Below are 22,584 nucleotides of genomic sequence, written 5' to 3' on the forward strand. Positions count from 1 at the left end.
CAGGCCAAGAGAGGGAGGCAAGCAATTTTAACAGTGAAACCTGGGGGGGCAATTTTAGTGGACAATGATATTTACGGGGGGCACCTTAAATAAAACGCTCTACAAAAGCCTCATTGGGGGAAATGATGCAAAATCTCTTGGCTCGCACCAGGCCCGTACGCAGGATTTCATTTGGGGGGTGCTGATTTTGAAAAAGTGGACTTTTTTCCAAGGGGGAGGGCGATTTTGTGAAAAGTAGACTTTCTTCCCAAAATTTTGACCTTTTTTGTCCAAAATAGCGTAAAAAACTTTATTTTTTTGCTCGTTACGCTCGCAAATTATGACATTTTGGGACTTTTTGCATACTTTTCCAAATTTGGGGATGCGTCCCACTCCCACCCCCTGCATACGGGCCTACTCGCTGCATGCCTCGCAATAATAGCTTAAGTGTAGGCCTATAATAGGCCTACATTCGGTGGTTGCAAAAATATAGGCTCCCAAAATATTGGCATTAATGCAAAGGAGGCAGCAAAATGATTGGCAAATCAAAAGGGGAAGCGGCAATTTATTTTGACAGGTGTAGGCCTAAAGAGGAGCGGGCAAGCATTTTTTGGCACTCCGATAGGGGGAGGATATTTTTGGCATGCTGAGAGGCATTTTTTTTTCAAGTTTCAGCCCCCCCCCCATGGGCTTAGACCTACTTGATTGAGGGGTAATTTTTTTATTATTCCCTATGAATCTCACATTTGAAAAAAAAAGGACATTGAATATCTGAACGAGAACCAAAAGATTACCAAATGCCGCCCTTTTATTCAAGAAAAAAATCGTTCATTTTCAAAAATGTTCAAAAGTTATGGCCTATGTGCAAAAATTCAAAAGTTTTAAAAGATTTTATTGTGCAAAAAAAAGTATGACCCTTATTTTAGCAACACATTTAGCAAGGGCCAAGGAAGAAGACATAAAAGGACATGGTGATCAGTTGGAGGGGGAGGGGCATTGGGGCGGGCAAAGTGAATTTCAGGGGCAAAATCAACATTTTTTGCACAAAATTGCACCAAAAAGTGGACATTTTTGTAATTTTTGGGGTTTGCCTCAAAAGTACCATGTACAGGGGGAAGACTGGGGAGAAAATATTTGGGGGGGGGAAATGCCCCTCCCCATGATAGTGCCCACCACTTTGCTGAGGATTTTAATATTGCTTCCAACAGTAGAGAGAAGTCAGATGTATGGAACCATCTAGTCTGGATGGAGAGATCAGACCCTGGGCTTCCAACAGGGGCTTCCAATCTGGGGCTTCCCCTGGGGCTTCCAATAAATTTATCAAGCGCCACCTTTTGTTTCCTCTTGGAACATCCCACACCCCTTCCAAAAATGGTATTACCAAACTAAGATGGCGTCTTGCAGCTGACTACCGGAAAACGTTCAGATGTAGGAACCAAAAGTAAGCTTTTTTCTTGTTTAAGCTCAATATTTGTACAATTTTAATTTGAGATTAATTCAATGATACTTTGTGTACGGTAAGATTTCGTTTTAAGTAAATTAGTATCAGAATCGACGCTTTATTTCATGTTCGTACAATCGTGTTTATGTCTGAGACTCGGAACCATTCATTCATTGTTGATCATCAAATGATCAAGCTTGTCATGCTTTATGTTTTTGTTGTGATGAAACCATGATTAATTTCCATGACCCACCAAAATGACTTTCAGATAATTCATCATAGACATTGTTATCAGTACTTACATGACTGAGAAACAAAATGTACTATGATGGCAAACGTGTGTTGTTCAAATAATTTGCAATATCTGATTTAATTTAAAATGTTTGTGTTTCAGATCAACATGAATGTGATTGTCTTGATCAATAATGAATGATTTACTTGAAAATCAATGAGCACTATCTTTCTCTCACCTGTCGGCTGTGCTGCTAGTGTACAACAAAGAAATGAAAGATGAAAGGCAGGCACTGTTGACCAGTCAGTGATCCCACAAAAATATAAGACTAGAAAAGGGAATACGTCTGGCAGATCTAGCCGCTCATACATATTAATTTGTGATTTGTAGACTAAAGCTGAAATAAAAATTTATACTACATCACTGAGCGATAGTGATTGGTTTTTAGCCAATGAGGTGGAGCGCTTTTTGTTGCTTTGGAAAAAGTGTGCTCCCGTACCTCATTGGTCAATTTACCAATCGCTTGTCGCTCACCAATGCAGTATAATTACATGTATAAATTCAGCTTTACTGTCCAATCACTCCTTTCACTTCAGCTGTGTGTAGCTATTGGCCCCATACTACTATTTACTAGTCTATCATGACTAGATCATAGATGAGACACGCCACTCTGTACAAACGACCATGTGACAATCGACATAATCGTGGAATGAGAATAGTCCAAGAGCCTTAAATAATTAAGGCTTCCGAATTTTGAAGCCATTTATTGAATTACCTGGTACTTTTGTACCAATATAAACAGAAGACTAAAAGATTCACATTTTTGTACCAATATAAACAGAACAACTTAGCCTGTAAAAAAATGTCGTTCCACAGTACTGTCTTTTACCTAACATCGCAGTGTCGCAAGTTGGAGTGTATTTCCGAACAGATTTTTTGTTTGTTTTTAAATAGAATTTTGAAATGCTTGTCAAGGTGACCATTATGCATTTTGATACTCTGACATGCATGTGCTGAGGTTTTTGGCTCTTTTTTTTTTAAAATGAAAAAAAAAAATGATTTCACATTTTGAACCTAATGCTCAGGATTTTACTTCAAAAAATAATGTGTGTGGGAGCCTTGAGAGTTGAGACATAAGTTTTTGGAGATAGATAGCCTATAAATCATTATTAGAATGAATGACTGAAAGGATGGATGGAAATGGAATCATGTAATTGTAATGGTGTGCAATATCATGCTGGGCAACAATATTGTGAGAAAATATAAATTATCATCATGTGATAATTCTCACTGCTTCATCGATGACCCCATGATAAATTATAGACTTAACAACTCCCAAATGAAGCTGAATAAAGTCGCCAATTGATCAAATAATATTCCAAGTTTGTAATCAGATTTTAAATAATGTATTAGACTATGCCATAGTCGAATTTTGATTAAAAAAATACGTTATTATTAATCATGATGAACGCATTCCGTTGAACTAAAAATTATACTGATGTTTATTAGAATTAAATTGTTCAATAGTAAAATGGTCATAAAGAGTTTATATAATTAGATGATTACGACAATAAAAGTTATATTGAATGCAACATATCTTGCATAATTATAATTGCTCACTTAATATTGAACAATTCTGATTTTGGAATCTACCAGTTTATTGATCGCGAAAGCCCGAGTAAAAAATCCGACTTTGTACTTTGACTTTTAAGCAGAACTTTACCCCGGGACTTAGGTCTCTAAAACACACTGTCAATCATACTTGTTTATCAATCCAATTTAACCGCAAGTACCAAGCATGGTAGTAAGACGCGCTAAATGTACGTCCATACACACCACTGAGAGTTAACTTTGGCGCCAGATCAAGCGTGCATAAATTCCATAGATTGCTGTGTACGATGTAGTTAATGGTAATGGCATGTGTCTGGAGGATTTAAACCAGTGTACAAATTAAGTGGTAATTGTCCTGACACCCAGATTTGCCGACGGATAACCAGAAATTCACTGCAGGTTATCCGTCGGACACCCACACTTTTTTCACCTTCATGCAGTATAAAAATGATTTAGTCCCAATATTTTATTAAGCTTACGAGAAATCACCTTGCTTTCCAGTTCTGTCTAGTCTTTGTACTCCTCAAAGCTTTGAAGTTTCAAACCACCACATCCCCAAATAATTAGTTAGGGCTCGAGTGTGCGCTGTGTGGCTTTGTGGGCGCAATAGCGGCGCCTGTGATGATGATGAGGCTTTGACATCAGCCAAAAACTTAGATTTTAGAATCTTATAACACTGGATTTTGTATTGATTTGTGTCTTTTCTTTTATTTTGAGTACTTATATATATTAGTAGTTATGATATTTTATTAAATCCCAATTTTGGCGGATATACGGATTACCAAAAACTCTGGTGGATGACTAGATTTCATGACCTGGTCATCCGCCGGATAACCTGATTTTTTTCTTATTTTGTACACTGATTTAAACCATAGCGAGATCTGGGCGACCAATCACAAGCCAGATCCATCTAAAGATGCATTACATCATGGCCAATTTTAGTTTTATGCTTAAATGTAATAGCCACTTTAGCCAGAGTATGCAAAATGGGCAAGTGGACTACGGAGAAGTCTAGCGATGTATCAGTATAACATAATTCCTTCTGGAACATGAATCCATTTAAGATTATACAGCATTATTTTAAGCTTTGACTACAATTTGTTTGAGTCTTAAAGATTTGCTGCAATATCACAACATGGAAAACCCAGGTGATGCCCCCTTTTAGAATCATGGAAGGAACTTTCATGGATGGATTTAAATGAATGTTATTCGAAAATGAATCATTTTGAGCCAGGTGCTTAAGGTGGTACTACATGTACACCCCTTGATAAATTTGTGATTTTTTTTTGCATTTTTCTCAAAAAATAAATAACACACTGATAACAAAAGTTATACATTATAGGGGCAAGGAATCCAGTTACTACACTGGAATTTCAGTGACTCAAGACAAGCGGTAATTATTTATGATAAGAAAAGAGGTACTGCTAGAATATACCTCATTTCTTAACATTGTATGACCACTTGTCTTGAATCACTGAAATTTCAGTGTTAAGTAATTGGATTCCTTGTCCCTATAATATACATTACTTTTATACATAACTCTCTTGAAAATTATTAAGGTATGGAGTAAATTTAAGCCAACATAAAAATATATAATATACCAATACCATTGCCAATATTGAATATAAGAATTGCAAATTTATGCGCTGTCTTTCACAGCTTCCAGTCCTGCAGCAGTGTCCCAGTTAAAAGTTTGGTATTGATAGAATTACTGCACTAGAGGTGGGTGTTTACACAGTTGAATGAACACAGAATACCATTGGAATTTGTGGCATTACAATTGAAATAGAAGCTGATCTTTGACTTATACCTGCAGTAATTGTTATTTTACCTTGTTCTTATGAATACCCTGGGAAAAGCATAATAGTAGAACAAGGAAGGAACAGTACCGGTAATTAATGGCTTATAAATTTCACTCCACGTTGTTGTCTATTGCCTCCACAGCACCTTTAATTTATTGTTGTTATTTTGTTTTGTTCATTGGTTTAATGGTGTTTTTAAGGTCTTAAAATAGACAGAAACCACAATGAGTAAAATAAACAATTTGTCAAAGTGTCCTGAAGTTGAATTAAAATAGAAAAAGCCCTGAAGTTACATTTTAAAAAGAAGTTGCATTATTATTTACAGGACCATTATGAACAACTTTGACACTCTTGAAGTGATTAATTTTTCTATGAAATAGTAAACATAAATAAATGAACAGAAAAAATGAACAGACAGCAAGTAACCTAGGTACCCGGTACATAAACATACCTGCATGCATGCATACATGTACAACCCCGAACTCCCACCCTACCACCCAAACAGACACCCCCATTTAATCCCCAGTCCCCTCCACACACTCTTCCCTACACACCCCTACACAAGACTAAAATTAAAATATTTTGAAAGTGCATGTATACATAAGGCCAAATAAAAAAAATAAACATGTTTCACGTCCCCTCCCGCTTCCTTTTTTGAGGTTTCCTCAAATATATTTTTATTTTTGAAATTCAGTTATAACTTTTCAAAAAAATATGTCTAGGAAGTTGGGATGCATTCTATAGCCTTGTTAAGATACAAGAAACACTTTCGGAAGGTTTTGTGATCATTAGAGGGGGTGTAACTCTCAGCACAACAAATAAAAAAGGGCCTCCTCCTTTTTCCAGGCATTATTGTATACGCTAAAACAGCTCTAAGTATGGGTATTTACACCAATTTTGCGATAAAAATAGAAAATAAAAGCCCCCTCTTCCTCCTTTTTTTCGAAAACCCGGACGTGAAACATGTTTTATTTTTTACTTGGCCTAACACTTTCATAAAGCAGGCTTACTGTACAATGCAAGAATTTGTTTGACAGACTGGCTGATGATCAGATTTTAATCCACAGATATATTGTTAGTTGGGTTTTTATATCCGGTAGGAAATGAATTAATTCTTACGTCACACAATTATTATAGTTTGGCAACATGTACAACGTGAATAGTGTTGGTCAAGATCAAAAAGGGTAATAAAGTAAGATATTAAAAACACACTTGAAGGAGAGACGGAGAGCCTGTACCTGTGGGTGCCAATGTGCATAGTCAAGCTGAGGTAAGTTACTTAATTTTAAGATAATTACTTAATTAAATAGGTTATTAGTAGGATAATAGGATATACACTGGTCGTGACCATAATAGACACTTGGGATAAGTGGGGGCGTTTGAGAAGTAGCGAGTCAAAACACATGGTCAATCACCCATATCTCTGTCACTATATTAATACATGGACCAGATTTTACATACAAACTACATGGTTTTTAACATTGCCTAAAATTATATAGTGTTATATAAAAATGAATTGATGATTGATATATGCGTTGTCATCATCTTACAGGTTTGTGATAAAGCCTGAATGAGGTACTGTTGTTCATGTCTTTTCCAAATTAAAAAATATAATTTACAAAAATGAAAGTTTCAAATTCAAATATCTTGGCTCTTACTGATTATGAAAGCTATTCTTTTGAGTTTTACCAATCAATGTTTTGAATGGGTACTATTAGTTATCATTCTGAAAAATGTGGTAGAAGTTTTGGTTTCAGTTTACAGTTGTGCTTGCACTTCGAACTGTTGAGCTCTTTTTAAACATTCACACAGTGCAGGGAATTTTTAAAATATCAGAATGCACAGTCAATGGATGGATTGACTGGATTTGAGAGGTGGTCATTCTTATGGGTGTACATCGGATGAAATGGAAGTCAGTTGAGTGATTTTGAATTGATTTTTTTACTGTAATGCATAAAAGTCAGTGTTGATGTCAGACCCACAAGGGGTCAAGTTTTAAAATTGATCGGATTTGATTTAAAGTTGGTGGACATAAATCTGTAAATATCAAGCGGAGGTCATTTGAGGTCAAAGGTCATTTAGGGGTCGAATTGTAAAGTCAGTGGTCATGAAAATGAAGGAAACATGTTTACAAATTATAAAGCAGAGGTCATTCAAGGTCAAAGGTCATCTAGGGGGCAAATTTTAAAATGGTTCCTATTGGGCTCAACGTTGGACGTATATAGGAAGGGAACATAATATCCAGCTCCCGGATCCAGCTGGGGTCATTCACTTGAGGTCAAAGGTCATCTTGAGTCAAATGTCCAAGTTATTTGCATAGCACCACTAACCTCTGTACTAAACGGTTCCAAAAAAGTAAGTCCCCCGGCCCCAGTGTTTACTTTCTGGAATTTGGGTGCGCCAAATGAAGCATTTTACCCCAAAAATTGGCCCAATTTTGCCTCAGTAACTTCTCAAATTGACTAATTGTAATACAGCATTGCAAATTTGTATGCGCCAAATATATTTTTCACTGGGCCAAAATTGCGCCATACAGCCTCTGAGTAAACACTACTCCCCCCTAAGACATTTTAGTATAATTCAAATACGGCTTGATCAATTCTCTTCTTTTAAAGTTTGGAACATAGACTGATTAGTTATACATCAAGTGAGCGGGTTTTTGTTGCTAATTTTTATCATCTTCATTGCAAAATGCAGCCATTTATGAAATTTTCGGCCCAAAAAAAGTTGCATTTTTCTACATAGGCTTTTTATGCTTCAATTTGTGTTTGACAATTTTTTCCCTTTAACATGTTTAAGTGAGTAATTTAATCAAAAAGAAGCATAATTTAAATTAATTAAATTTAAGCTTTTCCTGATTTAGGTGTCACACATTCAAAAACAGTTTTTATGGTTCAGTGAATAAATTAAAATGAATGCTGCAGCTTATTAATGTCTTGCCTTCCTTCATGTGAGATGGCTTCCAAGCAACGTTCTTCTCTGCTGTTGGCCAAGCTGGTCCCCAGCATGCTTCAGGATTTGCTTCAGGAAGTCCTTTAAGGTGGTGTTGTCCCTCACTTGTCCACTTGTAACAAGTTGAGTCTTGATAACGGCCACCCATATAAATGTTTTTTGAACCATTCAAGGAATGACCAATGAAACAAGTATAGGGATCCAGCATAAAAGATCTAACCAGGAATCTGTTGGTCCATTGGTTAAATTAATCAATGAACACATCAAAGTTACAGTTGTTCCTTCCTAATAAATTTAATTAGAATGAAAAACTTGTTACATTTACGCATTTTAATGCATACAAAAAGCCAATTTAGAAAAGTCTAACTTTTGATGATGAATAAAATTTCATAAATGGCTATATGATTACTCACTGAACCATAAAACATGTTTGAAATGTGTAAAAATTAATTTATTTAAGTTATTTTAATAAAAAAAAAAAAATATATAGAAACATTCCTTTTGATTAATTTTCTTCAAGTGAAAAAGGTCCGAAACCAAAAGTCATGCATAAAAAATCTATATAGGAAAGTGCTACTTTTTTTTGGCCGAAAATTGTATAAATTTCTGTATTTCTCAGTGAAGATGATAACAGATAACAACAAAACCCTGTTCACTTGATGCATAACTAATCAGCCTATGTTCCCAACTTTAAAACAAGAGAATTGATCAAACGGTTTTTGGATTATACCAAAAATTCTTAGGGGGGACTTATCTTTTTGGAACCGTTTCTAGTTAGGCTATACTAAAAGTGGTCCACCAACATTCTGTAATTATAATGACCGCAACAACTGACAACCAAGCAAAATTGTAGTTTCTTCCGTCGTTAGCTATCTTCAGCCAGGGTGAGATACGGATGTGAGGTTGCTAAAATTTGATTTCATTTTCAGGTCAATTTACTAATTTGGGGTTCATTATGGCTACATGTAGGATAGATGCTCAAAATTTTCTTCAAAAGAGTAGTACATTTAAAGAAATCAATCCTGATCAGTGTGAATGTAAACATGTCTGTCATACAAACTTTGATGATCTTTCTGATATGAAAACAACTGGAAGACAAAACCCATGAATCCTGTACAGCTGACCCTTAGCATCGTTTTGTCTTTTGCCAAAATGAGTGGGTGTTTTTTCGGGAAAGTATGACAATCAAGTTATCCTACCACTGTAACACGGCAGGAAATAGTTGAACAAGACTTTTGAGGAAGTAGAACTGAGAGAAGTTGCTGTGCTATAGTTTACATTCAGTTTTCTTTGCCAAGAGTTGTTATACTTATCTGAAAGTAGAGACTTTATTTTGATTATTTGATATACACACGGTGTCAGAATTTGCGGGGGTTCCAGTGGTAAGTAAGACAACGTCATCATGTCTAATTTATGACTAAATACATGTTCTTGAGGTTTTTGATATAATTATAAATGTAAATCAGTATTGTTCTGGATTATCTTAAAATTTAGTACAAGGTAAGTTTGTTTCGGGATGTACAAAATGTAATTGGATGTGGATGTACACATGCCCTGGGTTTATGTTATAGCTTGTAGCTTGTACGATGACTGTTGGATGACATGATATCACTGTATGGGGAAGACAAGTGGACTCTTGAGTTGTGAAATTTAAATAGAAAATATTGTTTGGTGTTGTTGTTAATTATTTTATATTTAATTTGTTTGTATAATATTGTACAAATGTACAGCTGAAACATGTGTACACAGCTGAAACACACACTTGACACTTGTATTGTACCTCACAAACACACACAATTTAAATCCTGCTTATCATTCTAACAAACATCAAGAACTCTTTGAAATATTCTGTAATATTTATGCCATTCTTTATACCATATTAACCATAGATAGGTAAATTATCAATTTTTTAAAGTTTTATAAATAATTTTGAGTAGCTAAAGTATGGTAGAAGCAATTCTTGAACGAAATTTCGAAAGCAAGATTTCTAGCTTTTGAGTACTGGTAGCTAAAGTATGGTAGAAGCAATTCTTGAACGAAATTTCAAGATTTCTAGCTTTTTGAAAGCCAGTCTCTGTGACCATACTGTGACCTAGGCTACAAAAATGTGCATTCATATTCAATGCATCTGTACAAATTATGTAATCAACTGTACACTTTAGCTTCTTGCTTGCCATTTGGCAGACAAAGAAACCATAGAAAGTCTTTCTTAAGGTTATACTAAACTTTGTAATGATCGATCCAGAATGAGACTGCATGTAGCCCCCTTTAAAATTATCTATTTCTGGAAATAAATATCGTAGAGAGAAAGCATAAACTACGTCTAAAAGCTGAAAGTGTAAGGGTTATTATTATGCTTGAATTTTCCACTTGGCTCAAAAAAAGAAATGTACTTTTCAAACATTTCAATTTTTTTTCAATATCCGAGCATCAAGATTTTTGGGAACACGGCCATAATTTCTCAGTGGAAGTGGCGATTTTGTTGGGAACTACGACATTACATTACAAACAAGTCAATAAAAGAATGTGCATATTCATTCTTGATATTGCTTGTCTCGATTTGTTTTAGTAAGCTTACATGTTTGCGAATTTGAAGTAAAATGGCCTCCACTTGTATGTCGTTTTGTAACCAGTAATAACAATTCCGTGTACACGATTTCATAGACAAAATTCTGACCTACATTATTTCTATAAACCCTCTTCTATATGCAGGTGCTATTTAAATTTTTATTTCGATAGCAGAAAATTGAGATATTTGCTATTTTTCCGACTCGCTGCTGTCAAATTGTCTAGTTTCGCGATAAAAAGATACAGCGTAAATCAATTTTTTTTTAGAACCATTTCACCTCGTTTGCTTGTGCTTTGAAGTACAAACTTCAAAATTGATATAGTGATTCTATATTTCAAGCTGCGTCATACTGTGTTTTTCTTACCTCTGATTGTCGCTGCTCAAGGCCAAAATTAGAAATTTTTTGGACAAAAGTGACACTCTCATTTTTTTTTTTAAACACGCTGTTTACGTATACTGACGGGCTCTATTTGCCCGATAAAGTGGTGTTGCGAGTTTGGATTTTAAAATATTTAGGTATTTTCTAGCTTAAAATCTAGCGCCAATGAACCTGGTGCATGGGAGGGGAAAATGTGTGTGTGTGTGGGGGGGGGGTAGTTTTTCATGCTTGCTGCGCTTGCAACAGGTAGATATATTTAGAAATCCATTTAAGGTATGGGTATGTAAATTGGGGATCCCAAAAAATTGGCATATAGGCCTAGGCCTATGCAAAGGGGGTGGGGCATTTTGGCAGGCCAAGGGGAGGGGCCACAAAATTTGGCAGTCCAGGGGGTGCGGACAAGCGATTTTGGCTGGCCGAGACGGGAAGCAAGCGATTTTAGCGAGTCGCTTGGAAATTTTGGCTTGTAATTAGTAGGCTAATAGGGCCTACGGTACTGATTGCACAGCCTTCGAGAAAGCAATTTTTTGGCGGGCGGGGAGGGAATAAATTTTGGCATGTCGAAGGGAGGAAGAATGACTTTACCTAGCACACATTAAAGGGGCATTTCGTGATCCACAACCTCATACAACCCCATAGGCCTACGTCCTTTCTCACAAGTTAAGATTTTTATACCACTCATCCCGCTCTGGCCACATGTTTAGGCATTTTCACGCAGATCAAAAGCAATGGAAAATATTGCCAAATTTGAATTTCGTTTTAAAAGCCTACTCCCCATTAAAAAAAACCCACTAATTTTGGGGATTAAAAAAAAGTTCTGTAAAATGAAACAAAAGGCTGCCTCAATCCTAATTATTCATTTAAGGCCAGGCCTTCATTTCTGAATATAGCGGGAGCTCAGTTAGTCACTGTACTCAGGAGCTTGACAAGGAGCTCAATTATATAATATCAATATTAAACCATAGGAGCAGCTCAATAAATGCCATTGGTAAAATTATTAGGCCCACGTTATTTTATTTGACTGTGATCCGTTTTAATAGGCTATATACACTAGCTGTATATACCTTTAAAATTTCTAAAATTGGTGGAATTGAACAAGCTCTAAATTTCTCATACGTCCAGCATAACCAAGGGCAACTGGGGTGGGTGGGAAACGCCCCTAGCTATGGCCATACCCGTAGTGGCGGAACTAGAATTTTTTTCGCGGGGCATGGGGGGAAGTGAATTTGAGACGGGGCACTTGGAAATCATTGCACTAAATTGCCGCATAAAAAGTGGAAAATTACATAATTGTGGGGATTTTGCCTAAAAACTGGGTGGGAAAGAAAAAATATTGGGGGAAATACTGCCCCCCTAGCGGCGCCACTGCATAATATGAGTCGAAGTCATCGAGTCACCAAAACTCGAGTCGAGTCGAGTCGAGTCATTTCGAGTCAGTCACTACAAGTCTGCTGCATATCCATCCATGATGCTAGAATGACGGAAGTTCTGGCGCTGAACTTCAATTTCAATATCACGAGTTTTTATCAGGATTTTACCAAGGGAAGGCGATAGGTGTAGGATTTTGCTGATATACCAGGCAACCCGAGAAAGGAACTGAGGTGTGGCTAAATAAGGGAGTGTTCATTATAAATATTTTCCATTATCATACTTTCGGCGCTTGAGAGCATAATTATTTGAAGCGTACATCGTGTCAGTCACATGGTCACATATTTTCTGTTGAAAGTGAAACGCACATGTCCCTGATTAGCTCGGGGATTAGCTTCTGCGCGCCGCGTGCTGGCCTGTTGTTGTCCCGGGTTGTTGTCGAGTGGAAATGGGAAATTTATGAATGAACTTCCGCAAAGTTTGCAACATCATCACGCATGGCGTAGCTGGGATTTTTCCAGGAGGGGCAAGACTGTAGGCCCTATGGGGCGGGGCCCAAATCCACCAAATTTCCCACTGGGGGCGGGGCCCAAATAGACAATTTTGCCAGGCTTATTGATAATAATCGTATATGGTAGGCCTATTGAGCTGTAGGCCCTATTGCATATCGTTTGGATTCCCCATCTCTCTGCCCCTCCTCTCACCCTCTCTTTTTTCCTCTCCCCCCCCTCTATCCCTCTTTTTTTTTCCTTGCACTAGGGGCGGGGGCCCAAATAGGCAATTTTGCAATTGCCCCCCAGCGGCAGCTACGCTACTGTCATCACGGTAGACACACGCGGTAGCCTACAACTATGAGGTTTACAGACAAATATAGGTCTAGTAGGCCTATCAAAATGTTATATTTTTATATTTTCTGGTGGACTCATGGAGAATATCATGTCATGGAGGTCCCGGCGCTGGGTTGGGGGGTCTCATCAAGGCATTTTGGTATGCCTACCCATGCTTGATTCCGGAGGTTTTTAGCAGGCCCGACCATTTTTTTATAAAAACACCTCGGGCGGGTCTCTTCAAAACATTTGTACCGCGGGGATCAAAGTCACCCACATTTGGCCTAATTTGACGCTTTTTTAAGGGCACTTTTGCCAAAATGCGCCTAAAAGTTGGTCTTCGCTGTAAACCCACCTATCATAGTCGTTGAAAAGGTAGGCCTACCCCAAAACTGTGGCACATCCACGAACCCGAGGGAGAGACCTCCATGGGTAAAAACACACCTCTAAGCGGGACCAGATTTATAATTTAAAATAGTCATCACGACAAAGCGGGCCATGGTAGTGTTAATGGTATTAACACTTTGATTTTAGGCTTAAATGATGAGTGTAGACCTATAAATTGCAAATTTGCACACACACCAGAGGAACCTTCTCAAGTTGGTTTGGGTAAGGATGTGAGGCTGTGACTCGAAAAAACTACGGTGCGATTTTAAACCAAATTTGAATAAAACAGACCCAAAATTGTATCAACTTTTGGACTGAAAGTTTTCGCAAATTTTTACTTTTTCGAGAAAATCATTGAAAAATACCCTTCTTAAACCTAATTTTCAAGACACTGAGGGTCAATAAAATCATGGCTAAAAATACAACAGAGTCTAAACTAAATGGCTGAAAATGCACCCCAAATCTGCCGCACATCCCCACGACACCGTATTTCACCTTATAGATTTTGAAAATTGTGCATAATAAAATAGGCCCGAACTTATCCCAAATTATCCCCGAAAAAAATATTTTTTGCAGGTGAGGTTGGAGTCTTATTATTTTTATTCTCAGAGAGGATATGGGGTTGATATTTTTAGCAGGGTACAGTTTGTCTTGTTTTTGTTTTGTTTTTTGACGTTGAAGTTCCAGATTCTTTTTTTCATATATTATTATTCATTTATTATTTATACCCTGTAGGCCTACGTGGGGAAAAAGACACACGACAGCTACAGAGAAGCCACGAAAAAACTCCTGTGAAGTGCATGAAAATGCCCGAAAATGTGCCAACCGAAACACCCGAACAGGAAGATAAAATAAAAAACCAAACCAAAAACCCAGGAAATTTCCCGAAATAAGTTCAAATTCTTTGTCCCCCACTAAAATATATTATGAACACTCCCTTATGAAGTCTGCCCTCTTCCGGCTATTCTGGTAGTAGGCGTTGACAATTACCTTAATATTTTTGAAGCATGTTTGAACCCGATTTGTTCTCTATTCACATTTTTAACGTTGCAAGTAACATTTCAAGACCTCTATTTGTGACAGGTATTTAATTATCTTGCTAGAGATGTGCCTAAAGTTGAAATTCAATATTTCGGATCGCAAAGATCGAGAGATATAAAGTTGCTGAATATCAGTTTAACACCATGGATCATATGGGCGTCTTATATGAACGATTATGATAGCTAAGCAAAATGCCTGGGATACAGGTTGTATAAATACTACATGAATATTCATGAACTATACAGATTCCATTCTTCTCTAATAATAAAGATGTCAATCACTCTCCTAGCGACAGTTGCTTGGCGCTTGTAAACAAATCGAATAATAGTGCTTGACAAGAGCTAAAAAATAGGCTAAAACACATTTTCACACATTTTTTCCGGATTTTTTATTTCACATGATAAGTAGACATATTTTCTTACGTATAAGGTAATAATATATTTTTTCTGGAGGTAAAGCCCTTCAACACTTTGTTTAACCTTAAGTCATAAATTTATATATTTCTCAATATTTATTTTGAAAGAAGTCTTGCTTGAGCGCTTTGGTGCCACAACATGCATGTAAAGTAACCATTGTGATTTCACTGCATTGCAGTAAACCAGTCAATAGCATGTCCTGGTATCAGGTCAACCTGTGATGCTGTAATATAAGTTCCAAGTCTTTTTGAAAGAAATTGGAGTAAACAACTTTGCATGACTACTATTCACAGGTTTCATGACTTTATGGCAATTTTGGGATTTATTATTTCTTTGACACCTAGAATGCAAGCTTCTGTGACTGGATTTCCACATAAAAACATGTACGGTATGTACATTGGGTACATCACAATCATCGGAGCAAGTAATTTAGTGGATGCAATTTAGTTGTATTTCTCTTTTGCCATTTTAAGGATTTTAAAAATAACAGTATTTGGTATTAAACTTGGGTGAACATACGGCAAAGTAGAGAAAAACATTGATATTTCAATTAATTACATGTCTACAGGTGTAATTCTTCTTAAGTGCATTCATGACATTTTTTCTATTGTCAAAATTGATGCATTTTCATTTATTATCAACCCGATTTGAAGCTTCATAAAAGCCCAGTTTTATGCTATTTTTTAGATTTGTTCACTATTTCCATATATTTTGACAAAGGAACCAAATCGTTTTAATGCTGTTAATTTAACAATTTTGTTATAACTCAAATTGTATTAATTTGTAAACATATTCTTGTTTTATTGACACACTCAAAATAAAGCATGATTCCTGTTAACAAACATGTATTCTTTTTCATTCTTTCTCTGCAGTTTTTCCATGGTGTGTGAATGATAATTACGTGTTCCATGTAGTGTAGCTCCTGACGTCAGTAGCGATTTTTGTCAACTCATCCGTGTTCTTCCCCAAGACAACTGGACCACCACCTACAAGTACTTCTCAATAGACCTTGGCAAGACCATCTACAAAGAGTGAGTAGGGTATTCAAACTATTCATTTTTATGTATTTAACCCCTCCCATTCCTAATTTATGTGAGAACTAATAGTTTGTACTCATCTGAATGTGCGTCCAATGTAAGCCCACAAGCAGTTTGTACCCCTGGGTCTGAGCTTCTACAATTCTGAAGGGCTTGTCAATTTTTGGACACCAAAACTCCAGAGATGAGACCATTCGCCACTTGCACGGTTCCGCCATTATGCACTATATGCGGGGAGAGCCTCGAACTGGCAGCATACATGAAAGGAAGAATTACGTAACCTTACACAGAATGTTATATGACTGGTTCAATTCCCATTCATGTATGCTGCCAGTTCGAGGCTCTCCCCTTTATAGTGCATAATGGCGGAACCTGCAAGTGGCGTAATAGATAGTGACCAGAACCTTTCACTGTGTATGACGAAACATATGTGTCAAAGACTATAGGTAATGCTAGAATTAGCTTGGCTCCAAAGCTGTCCTATAAATTTGTCTACCCTATCAAAAAAGAAAAACAACTGAGATCATGAAATACCGTGATATCCTCTCTGACACTAGTCTGAGGAGTGACCAAAGTTCCTTGGTGTTGTTTCGGTGAGTGGAGATTCTAGAGAGAGCTGGACTTCCTACAGTTTATCCACTTTGAAGTACAAAGTAAAGTACACAGTAAATTACACAGTTTCGGCGTGCTGTAATGTCAAAAGGAATTAATACGCTGTTAGGCGCACACAAATGCATGAGCATTTTATATGTGAAGCACAATACGCTTACGCAAAATGTGCGTACCTCACTTCATACTTCAAAGTGGAAAAACTATAAGTAACTGAGGCTAGCTAGCATTTTGGTTGCCGAGACTAGTGCTGATTCGCTTGAGATAGCACTCCAACAGGCAAAGTCCCTATGCACTGAGAATTCCTGCATATTCATGAGGGCTGATTGTTTGATTGACTGTGCCTTCGTACAAAAGATACGAGGTAATAGTGTAGCAGTTTCGTGTGTTGATTTTCCTGCAATGATTGGCCCTCATTAACAGATGATGCTGGGACTTTGCCAGTTAGTGAATGGTCTATAGTTAATAGTCTACTATGCTGCGATAGCTCTGAGCTATGGTAGAATAAGAGCTGAAATTTGTATTTTTAAGGTGGTTATGGAGGCATTATAAAAGTGCTGTAAGCATGTTTTAAACAGATTTATTGAGTAGAGCAAAGTACACTGATCAATATGCCTTTTGTTTGGAGTCAATTGGTCATACGGTTTTCAAAATATATCAATTTATATTTTCTTTGTATCTTATTGTTTTGATCAATAATCAATAAAGTTAATGAGCTAAATTGACTGGAGAAGCTCATTTACATATAATTTTTTTGCCAATATTTTGCTAAAATCCATGCATAAATGTTCAGGGTACTTTTATTTTGCATAATTTTGCCTGAAACTTTGTCAAAGTGTTTCTAATATGTCCTGATGTATTATATAGTGAAGCCGCTCCCTAATTTGCATATTTGCATAATTAATTAGCATTTATGCAAATTAGCTCATTAATTATGCAAATATGCAAATTAGAGAGGCGGCTTCACTATATAATACATTAGAACATATTTGAAACACTTTGACCAAGTTTCAGAGCAAAAGTATGCAAAATAAAAGTACCCTGAACATTTATGCATTGATTTTTAGCAAAATATTGGCAAAAACTACATATTAATGAGCCTTTCCAGTCCTTTTAGCTCATTAACTATATTGATTATTGACAAAAACAATGGGATACAAAGAAAATATAAATTGATGTATTATGGAAACCGTATGTCCGATTTGCTCCAAACAAAAGGCATATTGATCAGTGTACTTTACCCTACTCAATTAGTCTGTTTAAAACATGCTCAAAGCATTTTCTAATTTCTAGAAAATGCATCCAATACCACCTTAATGTTGATCTTAATGACAAACATAAGAGAGCTCTATAGAGTGTCTTGCTGATTTGGATGTCAAATGTCATGGGCCCTTCTGAGCCCACAGGATGGTATTTGAAGTTGGCCCACTGTGACACAGGTGAAGGGCCTGCCTTTTAATATGAGCTCTGGATGTGCCTGCTTAGATAGAAAAGAATTTCTCAACTCTACATGTTGAAGATTCTCACAAATAAAAATTCATTCATGTGGGTTTATAAAAACAAGCGTACATTAGTGGGTTGATTTGTTTACTGTGATGTTACATCCTGGAGTTACATACACATTGAGGTACAACCTCCAGATGACCTGATGTTTCTTGTTATTCAAAGAGGTCATGCGCAAGTTATGAATGTTTTACCATAGCGCTACACATTACTAATAACATGAGTCATGAAGTTTGCTGTCAACTGTGAACTTTTGAGTGGTACTCTATGCACGTATTATCCTTACTGATGTGTGATTGTATTCATGTGAATTTGATAACATTTGTTCATTGTTTTATGACGGCGTTGGTGATAATTTGTTGAAAGATCAACATGTGAGTATGTGTGTGTGAACGATAGGTTGAGTAATGCTGGCTTGAAGTTCATGCATGTTATTAAAATTTTGCAACATTATTTGTATAGTTCCTGTGTTTCTTCCATTCATCCGCAGGCTTGTGGCCCAGGCCTTTTAAGGCCGAAATGTATTATGTAACTAGGCCCAATTGAAGGTGAATAAGTTGGTTTCTTGTAATGCTCGCTGACAATAGTAGACCATACATGTAGGACTATGTAGTATAAATATCATTACAGGTTCACGCTACCTTAAATAAGTAGGCTACAGTATACATTGCACGCTGGGACACTTTAAGTAAGAAAATTCCCTAGAAGTGATAATTAGGGAAGTGCTGCTAATTAGATAATTAGCGTATTATTTAATATCCAAGCAAAGCATGAATTTGAGATTACAATTTGATCTATTGGACTTACTTTTTAACTACCTGGATGAATGATAATCTTCACATATTCCAAGCAAAGTACACACTGTAATATTGTTTTGTGTGTTAGGGTGTGTAATAATTGTTGTATGTAATGAATGTTATACTTTTCTAGGGTGCATAATTTTGATCTTTCCTCCGAGAAGCAATGAGCTCATCAGCGTTTAATTTTATGTGAATTTTGTACACTTTTCATGGTGTGCATCTTGTAAAGAATGCCATGATTAGATATTACTGTACTAGCAATCTTCCTTTGCTTAAAGCTAAACTGAGCTGTCACACTGGCATGCTCGCTCTTCTCTTCCTGAGCTCAAGTTCTGTGCCTGTTTTCAAATAGTCTCCTGTGCCTGTTTTCGAATAGTCGCCTCAGTAGCCAGTTTGGTTCCGCTCCCTCCACACAAATAGTCTACCAATGACAACATATAACACCATTTCTGATTGGATAAGAGTAAGGCCCGGCAAAAAACGCGATCTCGCTTTTCACGCCGCGTTTCTCGCTATTAACCAACTATCTCGCTTTTTAAGAAAGTTTCCAAGCAGTGCACTTACTATAAAAATGTTGCTTTATGCCATAAAGTTAAGCCAAATTCCATAAAATGCATTTCCAACTTCGCCAAAGTGCAGAATTCAACAGCATTGATGCAAGTACATGGATTAGTGAAAAAGCCATGCTTTACTCAATAAAAACGGGCATTTCATTTCAAATGAGTTCAAGTTTAAGCCAAATATCATGATATTTATTGAATTACTGGAGTATTTTGACTATAAAATATTCAAGGGCAAATTTTTGTCATTATTTTCTTCGTCACCGGCCGGGGACACCGGCCATCAGCAGGTTTGTTTATCACAATCTAAACATTGACTAATTCTGACCAATAGAGGGCAGATTGGCAAATTATTGGATTTTTCAGGCGGCGAATGGCATGATAGAGCCAGCAACTTGTGAAACCGCCCGGCCGTATGGCATTTTCCATATACTTGGTTATTTTGTGGGGTTCATTATCGAACCCCAACGGTTTTCTTATTTATTAACATAGGCCTCTTTGTTTGTGATATTTCAAGCATTTTAAAATTTCAAAATAATCCCATTCAATTACACGGTTGACGATGAAAATTTACTGAATTTAGAGAATGCAATGCGACCACCACCTGGGATTTTTTTTTTTTTTTTTTTGAATTTTTGCATTTTCAGGCGTTTTGAAAGCTTTTTGTGCCATTTTGGAGGGAAAATTGTGCTTTTCTCACTTTTTGATACTTTGGATCTTGTTTTTTACTTCAAAAAATTGTGTTTTTTGCCTAGGCCTAGCCAAGAGGTAAAGTCTATAGAAGCAGAACCAGAAAGATGCATCCGGGAACTTGAGTCTGGGTTGAACTCACGGCCTAATATAATCAGCTGTGCAAGCAGCATCGAAAACCCATTGGTAATAGTGTTTAATGTTGTAGAGAAGGACAATTTTCACAATGTGAATATTTTTACCACGCATAAGCGTTATGAAAAACTGCTTCTGGGCAAATTTGGATGATGCAATGTACATGTAGCCATGGAAGTTATAAAGGTACGGTCCGTTAAAATTGTTCAAGCAGCCGATTTAATTAACCAATTGAAAGCTTTGTTTGAAATTGTGTTGGATGATGTCATTGTAAAAAGTGTTAGCCAATCAAAAAGAACTCATTCGTTAATCATTGGCAGACTGTTTGTGTGGAGGGAGCGGAACCAAACTGGCTGCTGTGGAGACTAATATTCCAAGGGAATTTGAGTCAAGTGGAAAACCTGATTTAGTCTGAAGATCAAGAATTTGTGGTTTCCTGAAGATTCAGGTCAAGGTTTTTCAATTGTGGTTGTTTTAAAGATGAGTTTTAATAAGGGCTTTAGGGATCAGGTTGACCTGTCTGTCTGTCTGTCTGGGGTATTTTGAATGTTCAGGCCAATGCCTTAGTGTTACACATCAGCCAAAAGAGGTCTCAATCTGTCTTTCTTAGTTAGCACTTCTTTCTTAGAGATGTGCAAGATTAAGTTGATGGGTAGAGACATGGATGTGAAGGTGACTGATCTATGTTGCATACCGAGGGTTGAGAGCCAGAAAGCCTCAACTCACAATCACCTGCTCCCACAAAATGAGCATCAAGTTGCCAGAATACTAGAAGATATACAGTCCATTAAACACGATAAGGTAAAGTGAAATAAACCCTACTGGTTATTTTGGCTGTTTAACATGTAGTTCTATAGGAGGACATAAAGTCATAATTTTTATTATGAATTATGACTTTACATGTATGTCGAACTTTGCTCTGTTGACCTACAAACACAACAAATTTAGCTGATTCCATTTAGGTGTAAGTTGGAACATGTGACAACAAATATTCCAAAAGATCAGGTTTGAAAAAAATTGACCAATTTCATATTATAAGATACATTATGGCCTTAACACCAAGACTGCCAAACACTAAAAATACTACAGGATATATCCAACAATGACATTATGTAATGACACAATCACCCTAAGTCAAGTGATACATACGCACACAGTTCCGTTGGCCACAGGTGGCTAGTGCTACTGGTCAACCACAGACGCAATTTAAGTGGTTTGGTAAATATACTATTCTTTGCAACAAAAACTATGGCTAGGCCTACATGTAGATGCTGTCATGTTTCCAATTTCTGACTCTTTGAATGGGAATATGCCCGATTGTGATGGACATTTCATTTTACAGTCTATGATAATTATCCTAAAACATTGCCCTTCCATAAATAAATATTCCATATTTGAAAGGATTAGCTCAAAAAGATACGGCACATATACTTTTAGTCAAAATAAATAAAAAGAACATATCATCTTCAAATTGGTCCAGCATAGATTTCCAGTTCAAGTCCATTGACCTTATAAATTAATAAAGAGGGCTTAAGTATGGATCTATTTTAAGAAATGATCATTTCAAGCCAACTCCCATAAAAACTTCATATCAAAGGCCTCATGCTCTGATTTGTTAAACTTTACTGGAAATTGGGAATTAAATTGTGCAGCACTTGCAGTAGGGAACGATCCTCGAAGAATGACACAAGTTAGGCAGGCAGGTCTTGATCAATACTTTCCTGTGGTTTGCACTGTAAGCACGTATTCTGTGATTGTGTATTTCCCTTCCAAGTGGTCTTGGAATCTCTGACAGTGTGAATGAACAAGAGTGCAGCCCAGTCTTATGTGATTAAATATAGCCATTCTTCATCAGCAGCCAAATATTTAAAGATTGTTTCAACGACCATTGTCATTTTGATCAATAACAGCTCTTGATACTTCTGACAAATATTTATGTTTGCTTGATAGCAGGTAGCAGTGCAACTTCTCTTCACCTGTGTTTGTGTTTGTATATAAACATTGGAATCTTTCTCTTAGTTCATGCAAATTAGATGGTAATTAAGCATGATTGTTTCATAGGATGTAGTCAATTAGGGAGCTGAACCTTTTGTTGTGTGTCACTTCAGGGTAGTATGTCTAAGCCTCAGTGGAAGGCTGAATTGACATTAAATTTTGCTATCGGCCAGGGAAATAATAAAGTCACCAAGATGTTGTGCAAAGGAGCTCAACTACAGTTTCTTCCGACGGCACCTGGAACTCCACCG

General features: G+C 36.8%; 1 protein-coding gene across 2 annotated transcripts in view; it reads left to right on the plus strand.

Moving 5' to 3' along the window:
- The first annotated feature begins 1,326 nt into the window (after positions 1-1,326).
- LOC140153072 (uncharacterized) overlaps positions 1,327-22,584 on the plus strand; it is a 100,652-nt gene continuing 79,394 nt past the window's right edge. Inside the window, exons 1-2 of one of the 2 annotated variants that reach the window (XM_072175684.1) lie at positions 1,327-1,420; positions 15,877-16,035. The gene's annotated coding sequence lies outside the window, so the exon portion shown is untranslated. Of the gene's footprint in view, positions 1,421-9,260; positions 9,400-15,876; positions 16,036-22,584 lie in introns of those variants that run through there. The other variant, XM_072175685.1, reaches the window with a different exon arrangement.

This window comes from Amphiura filiformis, chromosome 5 (genome assembly GCF_039555335.1).
Source record: "Amphiura filiformis chromosome 5, Afil_fr2py, whole genome shotgun sequence".
In the NCBI taxonomy this organism is placed as follows: Eukaryota; Metazoa; Echinodermata; class Ophiuroidea; order Amphilepidida; family Amphiuridae; genus Amphiura; species Amphiura filiformis.